This window comes from Pinus tabuliformis, chromosome 5_2 (assembly GCF_031772625.1).
Source record: "Pinus tabuliformis cultivar Carrire ecotype Pingquan chromosome 5_2, CPIR1, whole genome shotgun sequence".
NCBI lineage: Eukaryota > Viridiplantae > Streptophyta > Pinopsida > Pinales > Pinaceae > Pinus > Pinus tabuliformis.
Genome location: NC_142306.1, coordinates 1,102,375,596 through 1,102,398,902, shown reverse-complemented (window position 1 = coordinate 1,102,398,902; position 23,307 = coordinate 1,102,375,596).

Genomic DNA, 23,307 nt, shown 5'->3' with positions numbered 1-23,307 from the left:
TAAGTTTTTATATTTTAGAATTACACTCTGAAAAAGGAAAATTTTAATAGATGGGGTGGGCCATTGGCCTTTTTAAGGGTTTTGGGTGATAATGATAGAGTTTTTTAAGATACTGATATGCAGGAAGTCCTTGCTAGTTAAAGATTCTTTTCTTGATTGTTAACAAAACCTTCATATCATATAAAGATAAGAGCTTTTGCATAAAAATAAATGCTTTTAAGCAAGATCAAGTTTTTCCCAAGGGATGAAGTTTATTTTAGTACTCAAATGTCCTAATTGTTCCTTTTAACTCCTATTTTCTTATAGAAGCGAAAAATAAGAAATGTTATCAAAGACTTATTTTGAAAAGCCATGAGTAAATACTAGTTAACCGTTATTTTCCTAAAAAGCAATATATTACAAAATTGGAAGATTTTATCTCCTAAGAAAAGTACCTTTTCAATATTCTCCCATTAACGGGCAAATAATCTTTCCTACTAGACAAATCTTGTAAGAAATGTTGATTTTCTAATTTTTTCAATAATTTGAAAAGGGCCAAGCCATAGTCTTTGGAATTTGGTATGTCTACCTTCTTCCTCATGTGGCTTGTCCCATTTCAAAACTAAGTCACCTACTTCAAAGGATTTTTGATTGGCAGAAGTTGTATCAAAAGAATATTTAACTAATTGTTGATTATGGAAGTGGGTTGCTTTATCCTTTTCTCTTTCTTCTTTGAGTTTGAGAATTTGAAATTGTCTAGCCTGGAGAGAAGATGAAGGGCTTTCATTGATAAATTGTACTAGGGCAAGAGATGGGATTGCTACGTTTGTGGGAAAAACATCTTCTTTTCCATAAAATAAAGCAAAATGAGAAGAACCAATAGAGGCTTTCTGAGTAATCTTATCTGCCCATAGAGCAAATGTTAATGCTTTATGCCAATTCCTATGATTTTGATTAATAGTTCTTTTGATAATTCTAATGAGGTTTTTGTTTGTTGATTCTGTTAATCCATTACCTTTAGGATAATAATTAACTGAATATTTTAACTTGAAACCTCGCTTAAGAGCAAATTATACCATTGTATTTCCAGAAAAGTAAGGTGCATTGTCAAACATTAACGCTGAGGGTAAGCCAAACCGGGTAATTATGTACTGATCAATGAAATTTGTGATGTTTTCTGTATTAGCTATCTTTAATGGGACACCTTCTACACACTTAGTAAAGTAATCAGTAGATGTAAGGATGTACCTATGCTACTTGGACGAGTTAGGAATAATCTCACCAATTATATCTAATCCCCATTGTTCAAATGGTTGTTGGATGTTAACTGGTTGTAAAGGGAATGCTGGATTTCTTTCTCTTTGGCTGTGGTTTGACAAGTTTTACACTTCCTTGAATATTCATGTGCATCTTTAAATACCATTGGCCAGTAATATCCTGCATCCAAGATTTTGTGAGCAGTGGTATTTCCTCCAAAATGTCCTCTAGCTAGTCGATCATGTAATTCCTGCATGACCATCTCAGCTTTGGGTTTCTCTAAGCATCTTAGCAATATTGATTCATAATTCTTCCTAAACAATACATCATTGACTAGCTCATACTGGTTTGACTTCAATCTTAAAGCTTGCTTTGTTTTATAATTAAGGTGCATAGGAGCATATCCATTTTTAAGATAAAATTTCAAATCAGCATATTGTGATTGCGTATCGTTGAGGCTTACCTCAGATATTTGCTCTTCATTACCTTGGTCTTCTTCTGATGGCAACTGCGAAACTCCTGTTAACATCCTGCAAAAACCTTGGCCCCTGACAATTTTAGCTGGACGGATTTCTACATCATATTCTTGGAGTGTAGTTACCCAATTAGCTCTTTTCTCCCCTACTTCTCTTTTAATTAGTAGTTGTCTTACTGCAGGGTAGCCCGGAAAAACTATATTTGTATGGGTTTTAAGAAGAAAAGTTCTTAAATGTTTCAGAGTTTTAAAGACAGCAAATGATTGTTTCTCTATAGTTGAATAATTTAATTCAATGCCCTGTAAGTTAGACCTGAAAAAGGAGATGGGTGCCTCGACATTTTCATCGTTCCGTTGTGTCAAAACTGCAGCATACGAAGTATCAGATGAAAAAGTATATAATAAAAAGGGTTTGAGAAAGTCAGGAGTTGTTAATGAAGGGGCATTAATAATGGCTTTCTTTATGAACTCAAATGAATCTCTTTCATCCTTGTTCCATTTGAAAACTGCATTTTTATTATCATCGATTGAAGAGGTAAGACTATTTGTGAAAAATCTCGAATGAATCGTTTAACAAAATTTATTTGGCCTAGGAATGATTGCATGGTTTTCTTATCGTGTGGGAGGGGAATTTTTTCTATTTCTTGGGATCTATCAGGATCAATATAAATTCCTTTCTTGGATACTATAAACCCAAGGAATTTGCCTTCTAGTAAAGCAAAATAAGATTTTTTGGGGTTTAACGAAATACCATATTTTATGCATCTTTCAAAGATGTGCTTGAGGTCTCTTAGATTATTGTTCCTATCCTTGGAATAGACTGCAATATCATCCAAATAAATAGAAACCGATTTATTGATTAGATCTCTAAAGGAAATGTCCATATCACGTTGAAATGTGGCACCAACATTTATGAGTCCAAAAGGCATTTTCTCATAGGCATATGTTTCCCACTTTTTTCCGAATGTTGTCTTTAATTTTTCATCTGGATGCACAAGGATTTGATTATATCCTGAGAATCCATCTAGAAAAGACATTAATTCGGAACCTGCAACTAATTGTAGTACTTGTTCCATAGTAGGCAAGGGAAAATTATCCTTTTGGCAAGCTTTGTTTAGGTTTCTAAAATCAATGCAAATCCTAATTTCACCGTTCTTTTTCCTCACAGGTACCGTATTCGATACCCATTAGAATGTCTGACAGGGAAGATTATCTTGTTCTTTAGAAGCTTATTCAAATCTTCTTTAATTTGACTTTCAAGGTTCGGGTGAATTTTTTGAAGCTTCTGCTGAACTGGTTTTTCATTTGAAGTCATGGGTATGGTATGCTGAATTATAGAGGTATCATAGGTTTTGAGATTTATATAATCCCAATAAAAGACACTTTTATATATTTTCAATAACATGATGAATGATACTCTTTCTTGAGATTTTAGGTCAAGACCTAGGTTGATATTTTGAGGTTTCTCTTTGATCCTAGGTTTACTACTTCAAATCTCAGAGTAGAACTTTGAGCTTTGGACTTAGTAATTTTCTTAAATCTATCTTTCAAATCATAAAGAACTTCCATCTTAACCATGGACTTAGGAATTGGGTTTAGATCAAGATTATTTTTTATTTCTATATCATGCTTGTGCTCGTCTATGGTCTGCTCTTCATATGATCCTTCCGATGTAAGGAAATTTACTATATTTGCATCATTATTGAATACTCTACAATTTGTTATATTGTCGGGAATAGATGGCCTAAATATTAATTCTATTGAAAATATGTCTGGACTAAAATCTTCTAATGGTATAAGTCTAGATGCCACATTTGCAAGTAAGTCATCACTTGCGTTCTAGACTCTAGGGATTGAAGAAACATTGAAAGCAAAAAAATGAGAAGTCAATTTCTGAGCTAAAGATTGATAGTGTTTAAGATGCCCAGAAACACAGTGAATTGTATTTCTCACTTGTTTCACAATTATTTTAGAGTCACCATAGACTCGAAGGTATTTGACATTAAGACTGATGGCTTTATACAGTCCTTGGATCAATTCTTCATATTTAGTCTGCAGGCCAGCATAATTTTCTCTCCTTGCGGATTGATAAAAATGCATCCTGCACCTGCACCGTCTTCTAATTTAGAACCATCAAAATAGAGCTTCCAAAATAGAGAGTCATTATAAACTTTATCAACTAAATTTAAACACTTGGAAGCATCTATTTGTGAGAAATTCTCGATTTGAGAAACTATAACATTATCTAAAAAGGGAGATTTCTGAGCATTAAAAGATCCTAAAGAGGACTCAGTTGAGTAGTTTCCAACGATGTTATTCGTGAACGCAACAAGTTCATTGCTTCCCTCAAGGTCTGTTACTATATATTTCATGAATTTTTCTCGTTCTACCTTGATTTGGTTTGGTTTACCGTTGTGTGGCAACCACATGTGAGACCAGTCAGTTTCAAAATAACCATGCAACTTTTCAGACCAATCCCTGCTGAGAATAAAACCATAAAATTCAAGGATATCAGCCATTAATATATCAATTATTTGTGAAACTTTTCGATTAGAGGAGAGCCTAATTGAAACTGATGCTATTTCTCCAAGTACTTCTACTTTCGTCCTGTATAACTGAACTATGTGTACTGCAAATTTTTGAGGTGTAATGTTCAATTTAGTACACACAACCCTAGACATTATGTTTGAGGAGGCTCCTGAGTTGACAAGGCAGTTATGAACATTCCTGTTGAAAATTTCATAAATAAGTAGAAAGGGAGGAACATGAGAAATAGACCTATCACCAATTAGAACTAGATCTGAAGGATCTACTTTATTTGAGGATGAAGGAAGTTTTCCCATATTATAGGCGGCTTGAGTAACTAGAGTAGATGGTAGGGGAGATACTGAAACTGCTTTTAATTCTCTTAACATGATTTTCTGTTGCTATTTGTGTTTAGTGAGTTCATGCAATGTGATATTAGCTCTGGTATTTTTCATGTCTTCCACTATATTGTCTTTGACCGTATCCGAGATTACCAATGTTTTTAAGGAATTCAGGGAATCTGGAGGAATAGGGTCGGTTTGAATGGTTTTAGATTTCTTAGTTACAGTTTTCTCTTTTGCAGGAGTAACATGTTTTTGCTTCTGATTTGTGGTATATGTGTCAAGAGAAATTTTGCTTATGGTAGTTACTGACATTACTTGTGCTTCTTCTTCAGTTGGGAGAATAAAACCCACATCCCATTTAGTTCAATTTCTTCTTCTTTTTCAAATTCTTCATCATTTGGTGAATCCTCTCCCGATTCTTGGTGAGATTAAGTGTTTGAAATGTTGTTTGGGGGTTATGATACAGAAGAGGAGTTCTTTTTGAATGATCGGAAAGGTTTTTTAGGAGCAGAAGCTTCTGCGACCTATTTTTTAATTTCTACCATTTCATTGGACATTGTTTTTAATACTTTCTGAAGGCCTTCGAGATCGAAAGGGTCCTTTGAAGTTTTCTTCTTAGAGTCATCCTTAAACGTTACTTTCTTGGTCTTCCTCTCATCTGTTTGTGATATTTTTTCCAAAGCTAAGATTCTTCTTTCTACAGACAGGGCTTCTTTCATGTTTTCTACAATGGTAGACTTATTGTCTTTATCTATAAAGATTGCAATATTAGAAGGAAGAGATGATATATACCATTCTCTATGTACATCAACAACAGGTTTAGAGGTAGCTGGGATTTTGTTTAGCAATTTGTTAAATCTGGAGTTCAAATCTTTGATATTTTCATCTGTATTAGCTTTTAAATTAGAAATATCATTGATCAAGGATGCTACAGTTCTGTCATCGCCAAATTTTGCAAGAAATACTTCTTGAAAAGTATCCCAGTCTCTAATTGAACCCGCTGGAAGGGAAAAATACCAAGATCCAGCAGATCCTTGGAAAGTATAAGGAAACAATCTGATTACAACATCTTCATGTGCAACCCCATTGAGATTCATGTCTCACATAAAATTGTTTAGATATTTTTCAGCCGGGAGAGCATCATCAGGATTATACTTAGGCAACCATTTTTCTAGATTTGCTAGGAGTGCATTTGGATTTGCAACCAGGAAAACACCAGACTTTGTCCAAGGTTGAGCAGGTTGATTGGCCCTAACTTGAGTTGAGGAATGAGAGAATGGGAAGGTTGGTCCAGAAGTAGGTATATATGGCGAAGAACTTACTACTGAGTTAGTACCAATAATTGTAGTACTAACGGGGGGAGTGGATATTTGAGAAGTAGATGAAGGAATAGATAGTTGGAAAGGTGAAGTGATCTCGCTAGTATTTGATTCAGATACTGATGAAGTGACTTTCATACATCGTGGAGGGATAGGGAACTCAAAAGGAGTGACCCCAAGTTTCTCACTTTGCAGTCCAGTCAATACACTAGTTTGCTATAATAAGGAGGTAACACTTTCTTCAGATAATTCAGGTTTCTCTGGCTTCTCAGTAGAAATGGATATATGTTCCAATTTCTGTATTAAAGAATGAACTTCGGGAGATTCGGGAATATAATCTAGAGATGGTGGTTGCCTTACTACTTTAGGAGATGAGGGAGATGTTTCTATAACTTCATATTTCTGGTCAGGGGATTCTGAACGAGATCTAGAAGGTATAGAAGTGGTGGATGGGTTTTGAGTCTTGTGAATGCTTTCTGAATGACCCTTAGGTTTTTATGCCATTCACCACTGAAGGCCCTCCTTCTAGCGCCAAAATGTTGCGGCCTCAGAATTCTGCTACTGAAACATGGGGGATGACCACCCAGTCCGAACCTTCAGACAACTTTTTCGTTTAAAGTGGTGGCTCCCACTGGGGATAATGGGACCAGTTTTTCAATGTTGGTTTTAAAATGAGAGTGGGTGGTTCATGAGTGTTTTGCAATATAATAATGATAATCTAAGTGACTTATTCTATAATGCAATTTCCCTAACTTAACTTATTCTAATATAAACTCGGGTGTTCTTGTATGGTATGTGATCTACAAAGATATCCATTTTGTTATCACTCAGGTTGTTCCCTTTGACTCCTAAGGGAATACGGCCGAGGTAACCACAAACCAATCTTTGGATTGCAGGTCCTAGCCTACCTGCAATCAGAGAGGGCTCTCTCTTTCTGATTTAGCTTTGTTTTGGGAATTTTAGGCTAGCTATGAAACACTGAATTTTGTTTGAAGTTTGGTTGAATGATATCTTCTAAAAGAGGGGCATGCAATATTCAGAGAGTTTTATTCCATTGGGCAATCGGAGTCCATGATTGTGTGTCACTTAGAGTATGTGATAAAGATAGTGTCATTGCAGAGCCAGACAGGTATTCATGAAACAAACATTCAATTTAAAGGAAAAACAGAATGAACCCACACAATGAAAGGCAATGAAGATTTCTTTCACTGTGAAAATGATAATAAAGGGTTGAATGCTATTCAAGAGCAATTAAGAATTCCTGAATAGATTTCACCATGGAAAAGTTAGATTCACTGTGAAAATGAGAATAAAGGGTTGAATGCTATTCAAGAGCAATTAAGAATTCCTGAATAGATTTCACCATGGAAAAGTTAGAGTAAATGGGAGCATTTAAGAATTCCACATTTATAACTAGTTCTAAAGAAAACATAATTAGCAACAAAGATTGAGTTTAGGGTGCCTCAATGGACAAATCCTGAACTATTCTTTTTCCTTACTGCTAAGAGTATCAAACATAGAACATAGATGGGTTTTGTAAACAAAGAAAAGACAAAACACGGTTCAGAAAAACTTATTGCATCATGAGATAACATGGGAATCCTGCAGTAGCCAGCAATCTCATCACAACATGTCCAAGGAAAGCCAAATTGAGAAAACCAACAGCCTCTTGTATTCAACTCTGAGAAGATACAGCCAAGCTCTCCAGAATAAAATCAACAACCCCAAATAAGTTATGTGTGGGGATATATATACAAAAGTGTTTCACAAAATATCTGAAAGATGAGTCATTAACTCACAAATTTCTTACCAACTCTCCAAAAATACCAGATACAACAGTTATTGCTATTAAAATAGACAAACAATAGCTATTCATTTTTGTCAGAGTTCTTTGACTTTGCAACCAACTGGGCCAACCGAGTGCTTTGCATCCATTTCGAGGAATTTCGCCTTTTGCTGCCTTGTCATGGCGTGGTTGCTTTAGCCCCGTCATCTGCACTCATTCATTTGTGCCAAGTCACTATCCTTGTTATCCAGCTGCTCTTTCTATTGCCACCCAGGTAGATTGAACATGTGAGTCATTTGAAAATGCTGACTCGAGATTGATCAAAAAGACTTCAAACAAAATTTGATTTATCAAAGTAATGTTTCTATCATGCCTCTCCACCAATCTTCAGTAGGCAATTGGTGTCTCTGTATTTTAATTATAGTCCATCAGCTTTAGTGTATTTGTAGTAATTTGGAGGCACTTCAAAAAGGTGTTTGATCTCATGCTCAATAAAAAACAAATTTTCTAACTTCTCATAAAGAGTCTGCCCAGATGGGGGCCCTGTTTCCTCTGAAATGCTTGCGGATGTTGTTATTTGATTTGTTGCATAATTGTTGACCCTCTTGGCATAATGTTCATGTGATAATAACCTTCCTGCACTAGTTACCAAGCTGGTAAGACCTCTGTTATGCAATGCTGTGATTTTTGCAATAAATTCATTTACCTCTGTTTGCATTTCTTGACACTTTCTGTCCAATGTCTGCACATAATTCCTCAAGGTAAGCACCCTCTTTATTAGTAAAATGGTATCAGTCCTGTTTCTGATACCCATTCCTGTTAGCTGAAGGCCAGTGCGATTGTTAAGGAATTGAATCATTCTGTTGGCTATTTCAGGCATATTCCCTAGGGATGCCCAGGCTCTTTGATTTTCTGATTTGGCCCTGCTTAGGAGATCCATTTTCTCATGGATAGTTTCAATGGGCTGCCATTGGTCTATAATGGATTGACCAATGTTGGCCCATAGAATCTTCTTGATTTCACTTATAGTTTTGTCTAGAGTAAGCTCTTTTTCTAACTCCTTTATCCTTTTTTCAAGAGCTCTTATCTCTCTTGCCCTTTCAGCCAAATTCTGCTTGGATTTGTCATATTTTTCTTCAAGCTTGGCTAACTTTTCTTTAGCCTCTTTCAGTTCAGCCATCTGTACTTCTAGAGCTTCAAGCTCCTTCATCATATTCTGCATGCTGAGGCTGGGTACCTGTTCTGATGCTGCTACCTGTGCTGTCACTTCCGGTGCTGGTGCTGAGCCTGAAGGGCCTGCCTCTGATGTTTGCCCGGTGGGAGGAGCTGGTGGAGTTATTATTTGAGGAGTATCCTCAATATTTATGGTTGCTTGTGGTGGCTGAGGTTCTTGCTCTTCTTGCCTTTGCTTTAGGCTCGCCTCCAAAGCACCCTTTGTCTCTATCAGCCTCTTATGTAGGGCTAAGAGCAAAGCAACCACATCTTCATCTTTCTTTTGCTGGGCAACACCTTCAGTCTGAGGGTGAAGGGTAGGTGGTAGCTTAATTTGCTTTCTTAAAGCTGCTATGTCTTCATCTTTTTTCTTCATTAATGCCTGCACACCCTTAGGGTCATTTGGATCATGTCCCAGCTCTATAATAATTTCTTCCAAGGACTTGATTCTGTTGTCCTTGGCTTGAGATGAAGCCTTCTCTAATTCTAACTGGGCAGTAGTGTTATGTAGAGAATTTTGCAATCTGTGTGCTAATAGAGTTTTATCTGCCAATGTAGAATAGGCCATCTCCCCTGTTTGCTTGTGTAGCTCGACCTGGTCCATGGGGTGGATGTCTTTGGCAAACACTTCCAAGAGGGTTCTGATGTAGTCTGCAGCTGACTGAGGTTGCTGTATGGTAGGTCTAAAATGACTAAGAATCATCTTTCCTTCTTGAATATCATAGGCTGACATGAGCCTTTCTTGATTGGTTGGTGCCATTCTGAGCAGCTGGTTATAGAGCTGGTATCTAACCAGCTCATTTCTTGCTTTTATGTCTGTGAACTGCTTTTTGATGCTTGATTCTGATCTTAATTGTTGCCCTGAGGAGCTGACCTCCCATCCTTGCTGTCTCTCTTGCTCCTGCTGAAAGGAGCTGGCTGATGCTTCTGTGCTAGGAGGACCCATGCCCATAGTTGGTCTGTCAGGCATTTCCTCCTCAGAGAAAGGATTAAGTCTTTGCCTTTTCTCACCTTGCTGATCTGTTGAAGTGGTAGGAGGAGTCTCCTCTTGTATATCCCTTTTCTTCATTCTTTCCTCATTTGCTGGTGTTTGTAAAACTATAGCTTCCTGCATTGGAGGTATTTTTTCTTGAGTTTGCTGGTCTGTGGAGGCAGGTTGCTCAGCCATTTCCTCTGGTTGCTCCAAATTGGGGAGTGGCTGTTGTTGCTGTATTTCCTTTTCTTTAGCTGTGGTTGCTGCTTGGCCAGCTGCTTGGGAAAACTGCTGCGGAACAGTGGAAGATGAGGCACTTTCTCCAAGATGCCGAGGGGCTGGGGAGCAAACCTGTCCAAAATATTCCAAGTCAACTGCTTTTTCTAATTTCTTAATTGCTCTTTCTGCTAATTCTTCTTCAGAATAATTCTCCACTAATGTGCCTTCTCTCCACTCTAGTTGGTTAGCATATTTTTCAATTTGTGGAATGCTAAGGTGATCATAGGTAGCAAGCCTATACTTGATTCTTCTGAGGCTTATGAAATGATTAGGGTCATATGGTGCCCAATAAAAGCTTGTTTTGAGCTGGAAGCTTTTTAGGATCTTGTCTGCCTCTTCCCAAGCTTCTTCCCTCTTATTAAAAATGAATGGACCCAGTTGGTGCTTAATTTTCAGCTGTGCTTTCTTATTTTTGCTATGGAAGTGTACCATGTCTGAATTGCCAAATCGCCAAAAGTACTCTAGGGCAAAAAGTCTCATGGGAACGTACTTTGGCAGTCTGTATGGTGCTAGCTGACAGCCATATACTCTGATTACTGTGTGGTCTTGGTAGAAGTACTAATCTCCAATGCTATAGTTCTTTGAAAGCTGGAGGATCTTCTGCATTTCATCGGTGAGTCTAGGAGGAGGAGAACTCAACAGCAGGGACAAGGTTGGATGAATGAACAGATCAATGAACTCACAGTAGTTGTATGGAGAGTAAAAGATATGGTGACAGACTGGTGTCCAGAATATCACTGACCTCCTGTTTCCTTTTGCATCCAGCTTTTTGAAGAAAATAGGGAAACTGTCAGGCTGATTGTATAATATCAAATGATATATGTATGAGGTATATTTGAATACTCTCTCTCTCTCCAGATTCATGAATTGCTCATGAATTCTGTCAGCAATGAATGTGGCATAATCATACTGGACAGCAGGGGGCTGTCCTGGAGTGAACATGGATAGCATTACCAAGATAACCTCATCAACATACTCACTGGTATTGAATCCTAAGATGCAGGATATCATGTCTACTAGCAGTCTCCCTGTTTCATTGAATCAGAGATGTAGATAAGGAGGAGGTTAGCGGGGCTGGTAATCTGGGAGCATGAACAATTGGCCAATCCTTGTGACCTCTGAGCTGGGCAGCTTGGTACCTTGGTTGAGCAGAAAATTCATAGAAAGGGGCACCAGAGGCTTAGTTGGCTCAAAGCTTAGCATCTCATTTATGGTTTGAGGAGTGATGTGAAATAAAACAGTCCCAGATGGATCCAAAACTGCTCCTTGAGTGGGTTCATAGTGTTCACAACACTGATGGATGAAGTCTGGGAATACATTCACTTGTGGAAGATAATAGATGGGCAAGTTGGACTCCCAGATACCCATGTCATCAGTACCGCTTCTGTGTTTCCTCTTTAGCTCACAAACGGTTTCTATGTGATATTTGTTGCTTATTTCAACCGTTTCCTTCATTTGATAATCCCTGTCAGCAAGGGCCAACCATTCTAGGCTCTTATGTGGGGCATTCAGGGGTGCAATATTCAATGCCACAGGGGTCTCCATTGCTTAGTTGTCACTTGGAGTTGAATTGTGCTTTGGTTTAGCAAAGCTGGCACTGAACAGTAAATTATGGTCGATGAAATAACTTGCAGAGATGAGAATGAAGGTGAATTGGGTTAACAGAGTGAAAATGCCGCTGAAAGAGGTGGAAGGGGTGAATTGTAATCCAGCGGGCTGCCTTGCGAAGTGGAATGTGTTTGCTAACGGATTTGAGTTGGAAATGGAGCAAGAATTGTGAGGATGGAGCAGAATGGGACCCGGGACCCCCTTTCAGATTTGCTCTAGTTTAATTTGGCAATTACAGGGTCTGAGAACACAGGGAATTTGACCGTTTGCTTAGAATTTCTTAATACAGGGAAACTCGAAAACTAGGTTGCGTAGAGGAAACAGTAAATACCTAATAATTATGAGGCCTGGGGTGTCGACAGTGGTGAATCCGCAGTGGTAGTAGCTCAGGAGTTGAATTCTGGAGTTGGCGGACAACAACATGAAAACATCATGTAGGTGGTAAAGTGCTCGTCAAATGAAAAAGTGAGAAAAATCGTGATTTTGTGCAAAATATGGAAAAAATGAGATTTTTGGCGCCTTTTTAATAAATGACGTCAGCATGACGTCACTGGTCAGGTCCGGGTATGGCAGGTGACGTGGCGATGCATGATTGGGCTGACGTGGAGGGATGACGCGGCGGCCACGTCGGATAGACAGTGAAATGGGAGTTGACACAACTGTTGACGTAATTATGACGCAACGATGACATGGGCGGAAAAGAAACAGTGGTAAGCGGTTTTATTGGACTGCTTGTGGTACGGGTCCGGTATCTGTTAGAGGCCGCCCGATTCAATAAGAAATGGATGCGCGTCCCTGGCAATATGTCAGCAATCTGACAATTTCGGGCGCTAACGGTCAGTCGGCGTAGGGGTTCCGAAATACCCGATGACCGTCAGATGGGAGGGCCCAGATCCGACGGTAGACGGGAGATAAAACAGCCAGCGAGATTACGGCGGGACCTGGCCAATATTTAATTATTTTTTCTTTTTTTGGTAAATGCACCGAGACATAAAAACTTTGGATAAATGATAATTGTGGGTTTTGCAAAAATTTGCATAATAAACAGGGAAAACATGACATTACAGTTTATAAGGTGGGTAAGGGTTATTAAATCAACAAGGTGTTAATTTAATTCCCGACTATAGTATGAACATATATTTACATGGGACTCCGACTTCATCACACTTCCAAACATTGGGATATATGGCTAAACTGCCCAAGGGGAGGATATGTATATATTTTTGGGATTTTTACATAGAATGCTATAATAATAAGGGAAGGGGAAAACTTAGGGAGCTATATAGTAAGTTTAGAAGTTAATATGAATTTGGGATGTGAAAGAGGAACTGGGAGCTAAGTTTAAGGAGCAAACTTAGGTTTGGAAGCAGATGAGAGTGGGAAATGATTTTACACAGGAAATGTGGCTTTCTTGTGTGATGGAAACCAACTCTTTGACTTGATGTTTCTCAAAAGAGAAAGTGATAGCAGGACTTTGTTGGGAAGAACCCAATGGTCCATGGAGGGATGTTAGAAAGAGGTTTTATGGGGAAAAGGGGAAATTAGACATGCTTCCATATTTTGTTATCAAAATGCTGAATAAACAGTTCTGTTCTTGCCAATATAAACTTTCTTTGTCAAGCTAACTCATGAAGAAAATCAGGCTTCGGCAACCCCTGTCTACCTACCCATCTTAGTACCTAGCATTTTTTGTTATTTCAGGGAGGGTGCACTTAGACTTGCAAACCCTCAATTGATCTTTTCTTTTTCTTTTCAAATGATTTGCTATCTAAAACTACCCTTATCACTTCCAAGGGTCCAGATTAAGCAGTTGGGCGCCTTTGTTCTCTACCTAACTACTAATCTGCCAAGCTTAAACTGTTTGGACAGATTCTCTTTCTCTATTCTACAACATCAATTTAAACATGGCATGATCCAGATTATACTGTTGGATCACCCATCAACAAGTAGGACATCAACAAAATTGTTTACAGATGTGTTTTTACACACAAATATGGGACCTTTGCATCATCAAAGCAGAACATATTTGGAATTTCCCCTGCCAATCATGATATATGAAACCTATTGGTATAGGAGGCTAACAGTGGCTCCACTTGGGGATGGTTTTTTCATATGAAAGACCAAGAACAACAGGTCAGAATGCCTTGGTCCTTGACCTTTTCCAAAATCTGGAACTTTTGCTTTCTAGATGACCAAAACTGGAGCTTTGCAAGGCAAAACAAAAAATCTTGAAGTAGTACCTTTTCCCTTGATCATTCCCAAAATTTGTGAAACTGGAACTCTATTTGCCTGCTGAAAATAAACTACTAAAAACAACTATTAATGTACAAGGCAGCCTTGGGTTATATACATGGAAAGTAGTCAAAATAGTGCTTTAACATTCGGCCATTTACAGGGCCCTCTTCAACCTCAGTGCCATCCAGATTTTTAAAAAAATATGTGTTGTTTCCTTGCACTGCTTGAATAACAAAGGGCCCTCTCCAGAGGGAATCAAATTTGCCATGTTTTCCCTTGTCCTCTCTTCTTGAATCCCATTTAAGCACTTTATTCCCAATGAAAAAATCTTCTGCTTTGGTTCTTTTGTCAAAGATTTTCTTGAGTTTCTCTTGTAAAACCTGAACTCTGTTGTACACTTGGTCTCTAGTCTGCTGCAAACAGATAGTTTGGTTAATTCTTCTTTGTATATCATTGGGCTCAGCTAGAACTTCTTGAAGTAACTTGATGACAGGAACCCCTAGTGATGAGGAAACTTGGCCTCCATACCATAAACCAACTCATATGGGCTGGTCCCAATAGATCTCTTGGTTGTCAATCTGTCTGCCCATAAGGCATTTACAAGCTTTTTGTGCCAAATTTTCTTGTTTTCCTCCAATATCTTCTTGATGATGTTAATAAGGCTCTTATTAGATGATTCAGCTAAACCATTGCCTTGAGGATAGTATGTTGTGGAGTGGCCCAAAGTGATATGAAACTTATGGCAAAAGTTGACCATTTTCTTGGATCTGAAGGCAGCAGCATTGTCTGTAATGATCTTTTCAGGGCAACCAAATCTGGACAAAATATTAGTTTCAAGGAACTGAATGATAGTGGAGTCATTTGCTTGTCTGCATGGAACAGCCTCAATCCACTTGGTAAAATAATCTGTGGCTGTTAGGATCCATTTGTGCTGACCTGAAGATGAAGGATGAATTTCCCCAATAAAATCTAAGCCCCATTGTTGAAAAGGCTTCTCTGTTGAAATGGGCTTAAGGGGTAATGGCAGTAATTTTCTTTTGCCTTCAAATATCTGACACTTATGACATGAAGTAAAAAATTTCTTGACATCTGCAAATATAACAGGCCAATAGTAGCCAGCCCTTAATATCTTATCCACAGTGGATTTCCAATACAGATGTCCTCCACAATCCCCTGCATGAAAATCTCTCATAACATTGTCAGTTTGATTCATAGTTAAACAATTAAGCAATATACCTTCATGATTTTTCCACAATAAGGCACCATCTGCAACACAAAATTTAGAAGCTTTCATTCTTAAAAATCTGCTTTTAGTTCTGGACAACCCTGGGGGAGCACACAGGTTTTGCAATATATAACAAATATCAGCATACCAGGGGGATTGTTCAAAGGCTATATTGATCTGTGGAGTCGCCAGCTCTGGTTCATTGTCCAGTTCATTGATGTCTAAGGTTTGAAAGTTTGTTTTAGACATTAATTTGGCTAAACCCTGTCCTTTTATCAGCTTAGTGGGTTTTATTTCAATATCATACTCAAGAATGCTAGCAATCCACTTGCCTCTTTTGCCTTCTAGCCCTTCTTGAGTCAATATGTCTTTCACAATAGCATTTGGCACATAAGCAGTGACATGAGAGTATAGAATATAAATCCTAAAATCTTTGATGGCCTTAACCAGGGCATAGGCCTGCTTTTCCATGATCTGATACTTCAAGGATGCATCTCTAAGGGCTCGGCTCAAAAAGGAAATGGGCTTCTCATTCCCTTGATCATCCTTCTGCAGTAAAACCGTAGCAATAGTATGTTGGGAGGAAAAGGAGAAAATAATGAAATCCCTATCAAATTGGGGACTTGTAAGGACTGGGGTTTGAGTCAAGGTAGTCTTGATGCCCTCAAAGGCCTGTTTGGCCTCCAACGTCCATTTCACTTTGGAATCTTTTTTCAACATGTGGTTTAGTAGCCTTATCAATTCTGCTAGGTTTGGGATGAATCTTCTTAAAAAGTTGATTTTCCCCAAAAAGGCTTGCAATTCTTTTATATTTCTCGGTTGTGGGACTTGTAGAATGGCTTGAATCCTGTCCGGATCAATTCTAATTCCCCCTTTTGAAATAATGTGGCCTAGCAATTTACCCTCCTCTAGACCAAACATAGACTTCTTGGGATTTAAGGAAATGCCATATTTCCTACATGTCATGAATATTTGCCTTAGGTGTCTAAGGTGCTCTTGGTCTGATTTTGAAAAAGGGGTGAGGTCATCAAGGTAAACAACTAGGAAATCATGTATCTCCTTGGCAAAGGCAATATCCATTGCCCGTTGAAAGGTAGCTCCTGCATTTTTCAGTCCGAAAGGCATTTTGACATATTTAAATGTTCCCCACGGGGTTGTGAATGTTGTTTTATCCTGATCATCCGGGTGGACCAGGATTTGATTAAAGCCTGAAAACCCATCAAGTAATGAAATTCTTGAAGCCCCCACCACTCTTTGGAGGATGTGATTCATTTTAGGTAAGGGGTAATTGTCTTTGAGGGATACTTGATTCAAATTTTTGAGGTCAACACAAAGCCTAATCTCCCCTGATTTTTTCCTTGTAGGGACAAGATTATAAACCCACTCTGAAAATCTAATGGGTGCTATAATACCTGCTTCAAACATTTTCTGTACCTCTATCTCAATTAAAGGGAGAAGAATCGGGTTAATTCTCCTTAGTTTCTGTTTGAAAGGCTTTTGATTTGGTTTGAGAGGAATAGTATGTTGAATGACTAAAATATCACAGGATTTTAAGTCCTCATAACTCCATGCAAACACATCTTGGAACTCCTTAAAGAGGTCAACATACTTCGGCTTCTGATCAGGGGGCAAAGACTTTGATAGTTTTATTATCTTGGGTTTTTCAACTGTTCCAATGTTGCATTCTTCAATGGCAGCATTTAGGGGCTGCATCTTTGGTTTCCTAGGAATATCATTGGAGTCAAAAATGTCTTCCAAAGGAGTCAGGCCTGTGGGTAAAAAATTGTCTTTTAATTCAATAACTTCAGACTCTGCCTCAGTTATTTCATCAAGATTGATTTTTTTAAGCTCTTGCACATTCTTGTTATCAAAGGTCGTAGGGTGCAGCATTTTACTTGCTTTTTGAGCTGATATACTTTGTTGGTTTTGGTTCATCTGCTGTTGTAGGTCATCCATAGCATCAACATCAATATTTAAACCTGAAAAATCATGCTGTAAAGTTAGGAAGTTATTTATTTGTGCATCATTTTCAAAAACTTGTCAGTCTTTGACATTGTTTGGAACAGCAGGTCTGTGCTTTATCTCAGTTATGAAATAGTGATTAGGCTCAAAGGGAAATTTACAAGTGCTAGCAAAAGTGGCCAGACTGTGTGCATGGAGATTATGAGTTCTTGATATCTTATTAAGTTGGGATTCAGTGAAAGTGTTAAGTATTTCAGTTGCAGCAGATCTGTATGCTCTCAATCTATTGTCATTAGTGACAAAACTGCCTTTCATTTGTTGAATAATCAGGTCAGAATCTCCTAGAATTGACACTCTTGTTGCTTGTAAGGATTTGATTAATTTGAGCCCTAATAGGAGGGCTTCATACTCCGCCATGTTGTTAGTGCATCTGAAATTTAACCTATAGGCATGACCCTCTGCATGATTGTTTTGCCTATTGTGGATCCACACTCCTGCTCCTGCTCCTAATCTGTTAACTGAGCCATCAAACTCAAGGTACCAGAGGATGCCTTGATTTTGAACAGTATTAGAAGGCTCAGTTGAATTTGCAATGGACAATTGAGATTCTTGTTTTTTATGTGATTTATCTTCTAAAACAGTTTCAAGGTTTTGGACAACTGACTACTTAATTGTGAGTGTTTCTTGTTCCAAGGCCAAAGGTTTATCATCAGCTATAGGGCAAGCATCATCATTAGACAGGATAAAAGAATCCATGTCAGAATGAATTGCATAAATAGGAAAATTTTGGGGTTTATCCTCACTGCTCACTACATATTTCATCAATGTCTCCCTATACAGTCTCTTTGGTTGCCCAAAGACTGAAATAGTGGCATAGGACATGTCTAATTGGAGGGATCCCTGGAGTTTGGCTCCCCAGGATCTTGATAATAGCATCCCATATTTAGGTGGGATATCAGCTACAACCACATCCATCAGGATGGTTTTGTTTGGGTATTGGACTAGAGAAACACAAAAATCTTTGATTAGGCCCAAACATTTGACTTGGCTAGAGTCAAATGAAAATAAGTCCTTGTATGGTCTTGTAATGTCTAAGTTTAGTTTCTCCATTACAGATTTAGGCATGAGGTTATGTGAGGCTCCTGAGTCAAACATTGCATTGTGTAAAACTTTGTCATGGATGTGTAGACTGGCATAAAAGGGTAAGACACCTGTATTTATTGTTTTTCCATCAAATTCTGGTCCAAAAAGTAACTCAGGTGTGTCATCCAGTACATTAACATCATCTCTATTCTCAGACATTTTAAGGGACTTTTTAATTTGTTGTTTATACACATCATGTTTGGCGAGTTCTGAGAGAGGAATAGTTATCTTCAATTTGGCAATCTCTGCCTCAAGATCAAAGGGTTTTTCAGATTGAATTTTGGTGTTATGAGTGACAGACTTTTCTTTTTCAACTGTGTTTTTAGTGACTTTGTCTTGATTATCAGTTTCCTGTTGGAGTATATATGTTTTGGAAGCTTTCTGAGGGGTATTATCAGGGTTGTCCTGTGAAGAAGATGTTACCCATGGCTACTTTTTTGCAGGAAATATCTCAGTCACATCTTCTACTGTTATTTCTTTTGGGTCTGGATTTATTTTGTCAACTGATTCTACGAGGATAGCCTTCTCCTTTATCATCTTGGGCTGTTTGGTATCCTTTGTTTTGGCAGGTTCAGGGACATCTATGATCTTGCTTCTTAACTTATATTGCTTGTGAACTTCATAGACAACTGTGTCATAGCCTTCTTTGAAGTCAAATGACTCCCCTGACTTGGTTTGAAACTGTTTGATATCATTATCCTCCTGGTCTTCTTGTGTTAGGAAAACCTTCTGCTCATCATTTAAGCCCATCAAGTTGATGTGAGTGTCATCTATTGGCTCATTTGATGTTGATGCTTCAGTAAAGTTTTCTTGGAAAGGAGGTCTTATGTCTTGTTCCAGGCCAGCCCTACCAGCATTTGTGTTCTGGGTTTTCCTAAAATTTGGGTTCCTTGTAGTATTGGACTGTTTTCCTTCCCATGAAGCTCTTCTCTCTACACTTTCTACTCTGTCTCCTAGTCTTTGCATGCCACTGATAATAGCATCAAGCTTTTGCTCTAGGGCTGAGGGTTCTTCCTTAAAGGTGGTTCTTCTTTCCATTCTGGCCCTATTACTTTTGGCAATTAGGTTGGCTTCTACACGAACAGCAACATTTTGCATGTCTGCAAGAGTTTGAGGGGCTCTTTCCTTTAACTGGTAGGCCATATCTGGGTCAAATCCATCAGGGAATTTATACAAGGCAAGGTCGGGTGGAGGCCTTAAATTCTGTGGTATTGCATTGTAGACATTATTGAATCTTGCACAATACTCCAGGACAGTCTCCTATGGGCCTCTTCTAATTGTGTCATACTCAGCTAGTATGTGTAAGGGGTCTTTCTTTTTCTCCCATCTGTTGGTAAAGGATTGATAAAGCTCATCAGGAGTGGTTATGGAATTTGCAGCAAGTGATCTGAACCAAGTTCTTACATCACCTGTTAAACTTTGAACAAAAATTCTCATCCTCACACTATCCTCATCTATTTCATAATTCTCGAAATAGTCTTGCATTTTCTTGGTATGCTGAAGGGCTGTGGAAGAACCAGTGCTATCAAAATATGTGATTTTAGACGAGTAATCTTGAGGCAAAGCCCCATGATTAGCAGGTAGTTGCAGGGGCGCATATCTATTAGCCATATTCACAGGGACAAAAGGAACAACAGGAACAAAGGGGACGACTGGAAAAATGGGGATAATAGGAGTAACTGGAAAAGCAGTAACTGCTGCAGTGGTAGTGGTAGTATGTGCAGGAAATGGAGGTGTAGAAGGAGTGCTTTGAGATGTGGATGATGAACAAGGGGAAGCAGGGGATGAACGAAATAAAACCTTGACAGGAGTTGGAACACAGCTTGGGTTAACTGTTTCAGGAGTATTGTCAGCAAAATCTTCTACTTGCTCGTGCTTCCTCAAGATCTTTGGGATTAGGTTCAGATTTTCAAAAGCAGCGGGAGGATTTGGATCTGGGTTGGACCTTGTATAACGAGAATTATTTTTGGGAGCCAGCTTCTGAATACGTTTTGGTATTTTCTGGGAATGCTTTTATAACTAGCAAGGAACTGATCAAATTTTGAAATAGCTGTATAAAACTTAAGACTGAATAAAGATTGACTGAAGCAGCTTTTATATACTCCTGCAAATTCAAAGAAAAAACAGTTTCCAAGGCTTTCTGGCTGTCATTCAAAATTTATCTACAGCATTAAGGGGTAGGCAGCAGTTGAAAAATTTGTTGTGTCCCCAGTGGAGTCGCCAATGATGTTATCACTCAGGTTGTTCCCTTTGACTCCTAAGGGAATACGACCGAGGTAACCACAAACCAATCTTTGGATTGCAGGTCCTAACCTACCTGCAATCAGAGAGGGCTCTCTCTTTTTGATTTAGCTTTGTTTTGGGAATTTTAGGCTAGCTATGAAACACTGAATTTTGTTTGAAGTTTGTTTGAATGATATCTTCTAAAAGAGGGGCATGCAATATTCAGAGAGTTTTATTCCATTGGGCAATGGGAGTCCATGATTGTGTGTCGCTTACAGTATGTGATAAAGATAGTGTCACTGCAGAGCCAGACAGGTATTCATGAAACAGACATTCGATTTAAAGGAAAAACAGTATGAACCCACACAATGAAAGGCAATGAAGATTTCTTTCACTGTGAAAATGAGAATAAAGGGTTGAATGCTATTTAAGAGAAATTAAGAATTCCTGAATAGATTTCACCATGGAAAAGTTAGATTCACTATGAAAATGAGAATAAAGGGTTGAATGCTATTCAAGAGCAATTAAGAATTCCTGAATACATTTCACCATGGAAAAGTTAGATTCACTGTGAAAATGAGAATAAAGGGTTGAATGCTATTCAAGAGCAATTAAGAATTCCTGAATAGATTTCACCATGGAAAAGTTAGATTCACTGTGAAAATGAGAATAAAGGGTTGAATGCTATTCAAGAGCAATTAAGAATTCCTGAATAGATTTCACCATGGAAAAGTTAGAGTAAATGGGAGCATTTAAGAATTCCACATTTATAACTAGTTCTAAAGAAAAAATAATTAGCAACAAAGATTGAGTTTAGGGTGCCTCAATGGACAAATCCTGAACTATTCTTTTTCCTTACTACTAAGAGTATCAAACACAGAACATAGATGGGTTCTGTAAACAAAGAAAAGACAAAACACGGTTCAGAAAAACTTATTGCATCATGAGATAACACGGGAATCCTGCAGTAGCCAGCAATCTCATCACAACATGTCCAAGCAAAGCCAAATTGAGAAAACCAACAGCTTCTTGTATTCAACTCTGAGAAGATACAGCCGAGCTCTCTAGAATAAAATCAACAACCCCAAATAAGTTATGCGTGGGGATATATATACAAAAGTGTTTCACAAAATATCTGAAAGATGAGTCATTAACTCATAACTTTCTTACCAACTCTCCAAAAATAGCAGATACAACAGTTATTGCTATTAAAATAGACAAACAACAGTTGTTCATTTCTGTCAGAGTTCTTTGACTTTGCAACCAACTGGGCCGGCCGAGTGCTTTGCATCCATTTCGAGGAATTTCGCCTTTTGCTGCCTTGTCACGGCGTGGCTGCTTTAGCCCCGTCATCTGCACTCGTTCATTTGTGCCAAGTCACTATCCTTGTTATCTAGCTGCTCTTTCTATTGCCGCCCAGGTAGATTGAACATGTGAGTCATTTGAAAATGTTGACTCGAGATTGAGCAAAAAGACTTCAAACAAAATTTGATTTATCAAAGTAATGTTTCTATCATGCCTCTCCACCAATCTTCAATAGGCAATTGGTGTCTCTGTATTTTAATCAGAGTCTCATCAGCTTCAGTGTATTTGTAGTAATTTGGAGGCACTTCAAAAAGGTGCTTGATCTCATGCTCAATAAAAAACAAATTTTCTAACTTCTCATAGAGAGTCTGCCCAGATGGGGGCCCTGTTTCCTCTGAAATGCTTGCGGATGCTATTATTTGATTTGTTGCATAATTGTTGACCCTCTTGGCATAATGTTCATGTGATAATAACCTTCCTGCACTAGTTACCAAGCTGGGAAGACCTCTGTTATGCAATGCTGTGATTTTTGCAATAAATTCATTTACCTCTGTTTGCATTTCTTGACACTTTCTGTCCAATGTCTGCACATAATTCCTCAAGGTAAGCACCCTCTTTATTAGTAAAATGGTATCAGTCCTGTTTCTGATACCCATTCCTGCTAGCTGAAGGCCAGTGCGATTGTTAAGGACTTGAATCATTCTGTTGGCTATTTCAGGCATATTCCCTAGGGATGCCCGGGCTCTTTGATTTTCTGATTTGGCCCTGCTTAGGAGATCCATTTGCTCATGGATAGTTTCAATGGGATGCCATTGGTCTGTAATGGATTGACCAATGTTGGCCCATAGAATCTTCTTGATTTCACTTATAGTTTTGTCCAGAGTAAGCTCTTTTTCTAACTCCTTTATCCTTTTTTCAAGAGCTCTTATCTCTCTTGCCCTTTCAGCCAAATTCTACTTGGATTTGTCATATTTTTCTTCAAGCTTGGCTAACTTTTCTTTAGCCTCTTTTAGTTCAGCCATCTGTACTTCTAGAGCTTCAAGCTCCTTCATCATATTCTGCTTGCTGAGGCTGGGTACCTGTTCTAATGCTGCTACCTGTGCTGTCACTTCCGGTGCTGGTGCTGAGCCTAAAGGGCCTGCCTCTGATGTTTGCCCGGTGGGAGGAGCTGGTGGAGTTATTATTTGAGGAGTATCCTCAACATTTATGGTTGCTTGTGGTGGCTGAGGTGCTTGCTCTTCTTGCCTTTGCTTTAGGGTCGCCTCCAAAGCACCCTCTGTCTCTATCAGCCTCTTATATAGGGCTAAGAGCAAAGCAACCACATCTCCATCTTTCTTTTGTTGGGCAACACCTTCAGTCTAAGGGTGAAGGGTAGGTGGTAGCTTAATTTGCTTTCTTAAAGCTGCTATGTCTTCATCTTTTTTCTTCATTAATGCCTGCACACCCTTAGGGTCAT